Below are 8777 nucleotides of genomic sequence, written 5' to 3'. Positions count from 1 at the left end.
TCATTTGTAACTATTGTGAGCTTGATCTCATGGAGATCTACTGTGTGGTTGTGAGATCTCAGTGGAGATCATTATGTAGAGAAGTTCCGGCTTCCAAACCGGGTGTGTTAAGGGATTTCTCCTCGAGAGTAGGGAGCGGGGACGTAGGTCGGAGGACCAAATCTAGTGAACATACCGTGTGTCATCAATTGGCTAAGTATTTCTAATCCCTACTCTCTTTTATTGTTATTGCTTTTCATATTTGTTTATGGTTTGTTGGAAAATCTTTTAATTGCATATTCATTATCCATAAACCCTATTCACCCCCCTCCCCCCTCTAGGGCCTTTCATTTATGGGGTTCAATTTGAGCTATTTATTGATCATCAGAGCCTGAAATACCACTTTTCATAGAAGAAACTCAACCAGAGGTAGCAGCGATAGGTCGAGATCATTAAGGATTACGAGTTCGCACTTTAGTACCTTCCGGGGAAGGCGAACGTCATAGCAGATGCTTTGAGTAGGAGCGTCGACACAAACTTACAGCTTTAAGATGCTTGTTGTACCGAGACATTCTTACCCTCAGTTAGTTTTATTTCAAGCTAGAGGTTGGCGGATGCATTGCATTATTAGGGGCTTTAGCAATACAGTCATCATGGACTGATAGAGTGGTCAGTGTTCAATTGGAGAACTCTTGGATTCAAACCCAAAAGGAGAACATTTCCAAAGAGCCTAAGGCAGATTAGACCACCGGATCAAATAGGGGCCTTCGAATGAAAGATCAGCTAGTAGTACCAGATAATCCGTAGTTGAAGAAGAATTTGTTTGATGAGGCACACTGTACCAGGTACACGATACATCCGGGTACAACTAAAATGTATAACGACTTGAAGAGACACTTTTTGTGGAACGACATGCTTAGGGATATTGCAGAGTATATAGCTAAATGCTTTACCTATCAGGAGGTGAAGGCAGAACATCGGAGACACACGGGTATCCTACATCCATTACCCATTCCTGAGTGGAAATGAAGATATTTTGATGGATTTCATTGTGGACTTGCCGAGGTCTAACAAAGGAAATGATTCTATTTTGGTAATTATTGATTGATTGACGAAGTCGGTGCACTTCTTGCCGGTTAAGATGACTTATACGGCAGAGACTTATATGAGGATTTTCATCCGGGAGATTGTGAGACTGCATAGGGTCCCAGAGACGATTGTATCAGATCGTGGTTCAGTTTACACATCCCATTTCTAGAAGAGCTTCCAGAATTCTTTTGGCAGCTAGCTATCGTATAGTAGTGTTTTCCACCTGTAAACAGATGGCCAAACTAAAAGAGTTAACCAAGTGTTGGAGGACATATTGTGGGTATGTGCTATCAATTTATAGGGCAGCTGAGAGGATCATATTCCATTGATTGAGTTTTCCTACAATAATAGTTATCAATCTACTATAGGCATGGCTCCTTATAAGGCATTGTATGGGAGACCTTGTAGATCTCTGATTTATTGGGCAGAGTCAGATGACAACTTATTACTTAGGCCAGGGCTCATAAGGCAAACTTCAGAGAAAGTAGCATTGATTTGAGAGTGTATTCTTACAGTCCAAAGTCGACAAAAGAGTTACGTTGATCAGAGGCGACGACCTTTAGAATATCAGGTTGGAGACTATGTCTTGTTGAAGGTATCACCTATAAAAGGTGTCAAACGGTTTGGCAGACGCGGTAAACTTGCCCCGAGATACATTGGTCCGTTCAAGATTGTAGATCGTGTTGAATCTGTCTCCTATCGATTAGACCTTCCGGCGTTGATGTTCGGCGTGCATGACGTCTTTTATGTTTCTATGCTCAAGAAACACTTACGCGACGAGGAGCAGCAGAGAGTGTTTAATGCGCCGGATTTGGAGCTCCAGATAGATTTGACCACCATTTAGACCCTTGTCCACATTCTTGTTAAAGAGTACAAGAAAACTTAGAATAAAGTGATTCTGTTAGTCAAGGTCCAGTGGAATCGAAAAGGAGCTGAGGAAGCTTCTTGGGAGCGCGAGGAGGATATGCGTCATGACTACCCACACCTATTTGAGCAGGTATATTGTTAGCTACGGTATTGCTTGTGTTCATATTATCTATATAGCCATGTTTACACATCACGCTGGAATGTGGGTATTAACACTTAACAATCATTCGGAATATATGGTATATACATGGAAGGTTTCTTGTTTGGATTTTTTGCCCGACGTACTAGTTCTGTTTAGTTAAAAGTTAAGTGGGAGTGTTCACATTCTAGATGTTAAGTGCAAATATTTCATGCTAGATCCATATCTTGGGATTAATGATACGAGATGTGTACATGAGGGTTTCCTTGTTTGGATTATCCCCTCAACGTACTTTTCTCGTATTATTAACCGCTGACATTAAATTGCTAAATTTCGAGACGAAATTCTCTTTAAGGAGGGGTGAATGTAAAACCCTAAAAATTTTGAGAAACAATTTTAAATAATAATAAATGAGTTTTATTATTATTGATGATCATTCAGGGATGAATGGATCAAATTAGAATCGATTTGAAATCGATTTACAGTTTTAGACTCGCTATCGTAAGTTTGCTGAAATCTGTCGCATTTATATTTTTAATAATTTTTATGTTGATCAAATGGACGTGAGGTTTATGCCATTGATCTTAGAATGTCGAGATGGTGTTGTGGATAAATTTTTGTTGCTTTCTAAAAATGGAGATTGAAACCCTATTTTTAAATAATATAAAATATTATATATATCCACCTACCCTCCCTCACCCTCTATATAAAGGACCCTAAATTTCACTCTCCCCACAAACTCACGTGAGAAATAAAAGAGAAAGAGAAAGAGAAAGAGAGAGGGAGAGAGAGAGAGGAATAAAAGAAAGGAAAAGAGGGAGGGAAATTTGGCTACTTAAAGAGAAGGAACGAATAGGGATTTCAATTTCAGAACTCAATAAAGGCAAGTTTATATTTTTCCAATCTCATCCCAGTTAATTTTAATTTTGATAGATTAAATCCTAAATTAATGAATAGAACTTTAGATACAAATGAAAAAGAGACATGATCTTGATAAAATTTGATGAATAGAACTTTAGATCAAATCCCTAATTTATGAATTACTATTCACCATTGATGTATCTGTTCACCACCGGAATTACTATTCACCTACGGTGTCACTGTTCACAACTGGTGTCATTTTTCACCGACGGTGTTATTGTTCACCGTCGGAATTACTATTCATCGCTGATGTTACTGTTCACCTAGGTGTAATTGTTTACAGCCAAAAGTACTATTCACCGACGGTGCTACTATTTACTGCCTGAATTCACCACCGGTGTTGTTTTTTACCGTTGAAATTACTATTCACCGATAGACTGTGAGGTTTGAATCTGTCTTTCTGTTCGATCAACCGACTCCTATCATTAGTCGATCAATAATAGATTGTAGTGTTGTACACATTGTGCACGTTCATTGCTGGTCGACCGATGCTCAAGGGTAGTCAACCAACGTGTTAAATTGCTGATGAAGGTTTTTTCATGCTTGTTTGGTTGTGAACACGAGGTTGAAACCGTACATAACTTGCGCGACCATGGACGTACACGTATGGAATTTTAGCACACACGGACCTCCGGGAGAGGATAATTTCATGTATTGTTTGATCACGACTGGGAGATGATTAGTTAGAATAATATATGTATCTATATGGCTATCGTTGATGAGCACAACTCAGTACTACATAGGGTAGTGCGTCGATATACAAATAAAGTAGGCTGCTGAGCTGTACTTGTAGGATACCAAAGGAGGTAGTCTGTTCCGCATGGTGATGCGATGAGACTAGTGAGCCGTATTTGCAGGATACCTGAATAGGTAGTCCGTTCCGCATAGTGATGCGATGAGGCTAATGAGTCGTACTTATAGGATGCCTGAGGAGGTAGTCTTTTCCGCATGGTGATGCGATGAGCCTAGTGAGCCATATTTTCTTAAGATGCCCGAACAGGTAGTCCGTTCCATATGGTGATGCAATGAGGCTAGTGAGCCGTATTTTTCTTAGGATGCCTGAACATGTAGTTCGTTCCTTAAAATGTTGCAATGAGTTATAAAACTTTGCAAGAGATAGTACTGTGAAGCTTTTGATAGCTTGTATGTCTTAGGCATGAGTTAATTATGAACATGATTCACCATAGAGTTATATTGCAAAAGGATATATTGTGTTGTAGGTTATACCAGATTATGTACTTGTATCCGTATCATCTACCCAAGGGTAGCGTGAGGTATTTAGTTTGACATTTATGATACTATTTAGGATGGTATATTTGTAATGTATTCCTGTATTATTTATTTTTTGTCTGGAGTTGGTAGTTAGCCATTCACAATTTGAGACACATAGTATATATATGAGGGTTTCCTTATTTGGATTATTTCACTCAACGTACCTATCTCGTGTTGTGGATTTCAATGTATTAACCTCATTTAGTACAGGGTAAATGATTTAGAAAGACTATGTATATTTATATGTAGTAGCCCTTCCTCTGGGGTGGATGTAGATGTTCTTGCTAGCGCTCTGACGCTGTTGTTTTTCCCCTCTTTTCAGGTAGCGGATCAGAGTTCCGGAGAGCCGCAGTTTGACAGAGTTTTTGCATAGTCACCGTCATTCCATGATAGTCGGTTATTGGTCCACATTAGCTTAGTACTCGTTTAGTTGATTTCTAGAGTTGTATTTTATTTTGGAGGATGAGTGACTATGTACTATCCAGTTGACTCTTGTATTAGACATTATTTACTCCTATTTCGGTTCATTGGACGTATATCTCGTTCCTTAGTTGAGACTTCTTTATCTATGTTTTTGGACATGTATTCTTATGTTCTACTTCCTGATTTTATTTCTCTTTTATATACTTGTACTCACACTATCTTTTATTATTTCTACTAGGGAGATATTACTGTGATGGTGAAACATGTTGTTGCACAATGTGGGTGCAAAGCATGTTGTAGCCTTGTGTGAAACCAGGGGCGTCACACCTATGTGGGCCACATCATCCACGCCCAAGGGAAGTGGGCACGTTCTGGCTAGGTTCAATAGAACGAATTTAACCCATGCCGCTCAATGAGCTTTGTCACCAATTGTTACTCGATGAACCTTGCCTATGATCGTTTTAAAAGCTAATTTTATGGAAACGGTTAACCCCTATTATCTTCTAAGTTAATGGTCATTAAATCCATGTTCAATTGTCTTTCTATCTCTCTCTCTATATATATAAGAGGAGAGGAGATCACTCATTTTTGGGCAGTGGATAACTTGGCAACTTGGATTCTTAGAGAGACTTTGGCATCCTCTAAAGATCAAGCTTAGCTTTAGCAACCTTTGCAAGTTAGCAAGAAGACCCTTTGCCCAAAGTTCAGACCATCAATAGAGTATAAGACCAATGCTCCATCGGCACATAGAAAAGAAACCTAATTTCTTACAAGTTTTTCTTGTTTAATTTGTAATTCTTTGAATTTGTAATTTGTGTTAATTATAATTCATAGACCTAAAATAGGTGACAACTCTTCTAGAGACTTCCTTCTCAACCAATAAGAAGATTGTGTCGTAGTCCGACAATAAGCCCTTAAAGTCTTTTGCTGAATCGTTGGTCATTGAATTTGACCAAATAAAGTTCGAGGAATATCTTTCATCCAAGAAGATAGACGTGATTCCAAGCAAGAGCTGTCATAAAGTGCATCATGGTTTGAGTTTGGTTTCAAACCCAACTCCTTTTGCCAATGGCCATGGCTTCATGAAGGGCACCAAATTTGCTGATGACAATCTTGGCTCCACTGGAAGCCAGATGACACTCACCTAGAGAGAAAATATAGCAACCCTTGCCTCTAGTAAATATCAAGATGTTCAAACATCTTTCCATTTTGGACTTTAGTCCAAAACCCCTTCGGGAGTTAAACTTTAAAGCATCTCGCAATGCTCACTCTTCTTCTCTAACATGAGCAAAGAATGGGGGTTATCCTCCATCTAAAATCTCACAAGGGAAAAATATCACCCACAATAGTTCTTTGTCTGAATCACAAGTCTTGACTTGTGATAAGGACTAAATTGACCACGCCAGTCGTAGGTCAAAACAACATCGTCGTAGCAACGTTCGCTTGCTGAAGTTTGAGAAGGTGAAGTTGCTCTCAAGAAGAGCAACTGCCAAAGCCAAGTTGAAACTCTCACTGACCTAGGGGAGTTCCTTTCCTTAAATAGGGCATGTCAATGTCAGCATTGTGCGACCTAAGGGAGATCATTACGGTAGTCCAAACAAATTGCCAGTGCAAATCTCCCCGTATAAAGGAATCAATGTTCAATTGTCTTAGCCAAGTTCTTGAGGTTTGAGAGGCTAGGATTAAGAGGTGATGACGTACTTGAAAGGTTAAAGCCAATCTTCAAGAATTCACAGTAACTATGACCAGTGTGACTAATGGAGATGATGAAGAGGATGTAGATAGTCCTTCTGATTTTAAGTATTCTCCTAGCATTGGAAGTACACTCCTAGAGATTAACCGTGTTTACCATCACAATAGGTCCAGACAAGGGGCGACAATGCTCTTTGATTATTCCCCCCTGAGGACGCACGCTCTATGAGTATCTCCACTAATAGACGTACCTGCTATTAGTGATAGAATTTCTACCATAGCGTCAAATATAACTCCTTACCCAAGTCAAAAGCGGAGGTGGATCGCATATATGACAGATAGAGATGCCCACAATGATCGCATTCGATGAGCATTTCGAGTGACTCAAAGGGATGCTCCAACAACTTATGATTGTTTCCCAGCAGCCTCATCCGAGCTCCTCAGAAGGGAAATGACCAGCTATTGACACCCTCCTAAAAAGGCGCCATTGTGTCAGGATGGCATCCACTCTACTCATTCAGAGTTCGAGACCTCAACTCCACCTAAGGTGAGTCATGAAGCGAAGATTCTTGAAGACCTCCAGAATCAGCTCAATGCTTTGATATAGAGAATGGAGTTGAAGAAAGATGGGACTACCCAACCTTATCCCTTTGAGTGGAACTTAGCTCCTTACCCAATAGCCGCCAACATTGCATACGCTTGATGGCAATGGTTCCGCAACTAGCACATTCACTCCTTCCATCAACAAAGAAAAAATGCAGTGGAAATGATGCCATCAAGGAAGGGCTTTTATTGGTACTCTTCAAGGGGTAGCCTTTGATTGGTTCTAAATTTTGGCCAAAGGACCAATCAAATCTTGGGCTAATTTGGAATCCCAAATCTTATCCCAGTTTCATGAGGAACAATAGGATGCTACCATGCCCAAGCTTCTTATTAAAAAGCAAATGGGTGATGATTCGGTTAAAGACTACATCGAACAGTTCCACAATTTAAGTTTGCAATGCCATGGCATACCACTCCCGATGCCATCAAGGAAGGGCTTTTATTGGTACTCTTCAAGGGGTAGCCTTTGATTGGTTCTAAATTTTGGCCAAAGGACCAATCAAATCTTGGGCTAATTTGGAATCCCAAATCTTATCCCAGTTTCATGAGGAACAATAGGATGCTACCATGCCCAAGCTTCTTATTAAAAAGCAAATGGGTGATGATTCGGTTAAAGACTACATCAAACAGTTCCACAATTTAAGTTTGCAATGCCATGGCATACCATTCCCGATGTTGATCCAAACATGCCAACATAATTTTTTGAGCTGCATAGAAGCTCACACGGCGCTATCAAGGCCAATTCCTAGAAGGGTCTAATGGAATAGGCAGAAATCATTGAGAAGTCCATTGAATGCTTTAACATGTTTGACCCTGCTCCAACCACAAAAGGGATAAGATCAAGTAGGGACAATTGTCCCAATCAAAAGTTAAATGCACATTCATAGTCAAAGTCAAAAAGCTTGACAGTCAGAAGAAAGAGCCCCAAAAGAGTACCTAATGAAACTACACTTTCAATGTTATCTTTCATGTAATTAACAATGGCAATCGGCTGAAGCTCCCTGGGAAAACTGACAATCCTTATTTAGGGTCTTTTTAATATTGTAATTAACTTAGATTATAATAAAAAAATAAGGGTGAAGCAAAGGAAAATTTTATATTTCTTGGGGAGGGTTCTTTTATGTGTGCTGGTGGAGCGTCGATCTTGTACTCCATTGACGCATTGACTAAGACGACAGGTCTTTTCCTGTTTATAAGACGTGGATTACTTGGAAGAAAATTTAGCCTTCTCTCAGTAGCTTCTCTCAAGAAAAAGAATCGCAAGTATGATTATAATCTCTTTATGCGTGTGTATTCTTGGCTAAGGCTTCCGAACTTGTACAATGGATGATCTCCTCTCTTTTTATAGGCTAAAAGAGAGAGTTAATAGCCTTTAATTATGGACTAAGTGGCCATTAATGTAGGAGATAATGGGGAGAGGTTATTCACCTCAAATAGCTCTCAAAGCGGCTACTTGGTGAACTTCACGGGCTCAATGAAGTTCACTGAAGACGTGGGTGACGGTCACTATGGGCATGGGCGAGGGTCACTGTAGACGTGGGTGAGTTTGTGTGGGAGGTTCATTGGCTGGTGAACTTCACCCATGAGTTTGAATTTGACACAAAATTCGACTCTAGGCTCAGCAATTAACAAGCTGTTTGGCGAGGTTCACTTCAGTTGTCAGGTGACCTTCACTACAGCTTGTTGTGGGCTTGATTTTGGACTCATTTGAACAATTTAGTCCATGTGTGTTTACTTCTTAGATCCAAGTTGATCATCAATCTAAGTGAAAAATATATTGACCATTTACAAG

This window comes from Asparagus officinalis, chromosome 1 (genome assembly GCF_001876935.1).
Source record: "Asparagus officinalis chromosome 1, Aspof.V1, whole genome shotgun sequence".
Lineage (NCBI taxonomy): Eukaryota > Viridiplantae > Streptophyta > Magnoliopsida > Asparagales > Asparagaceae > Asparagus > Asparagus officinalis.
This window is presented reverse-complemented; position numbering follows the sequence as displayed.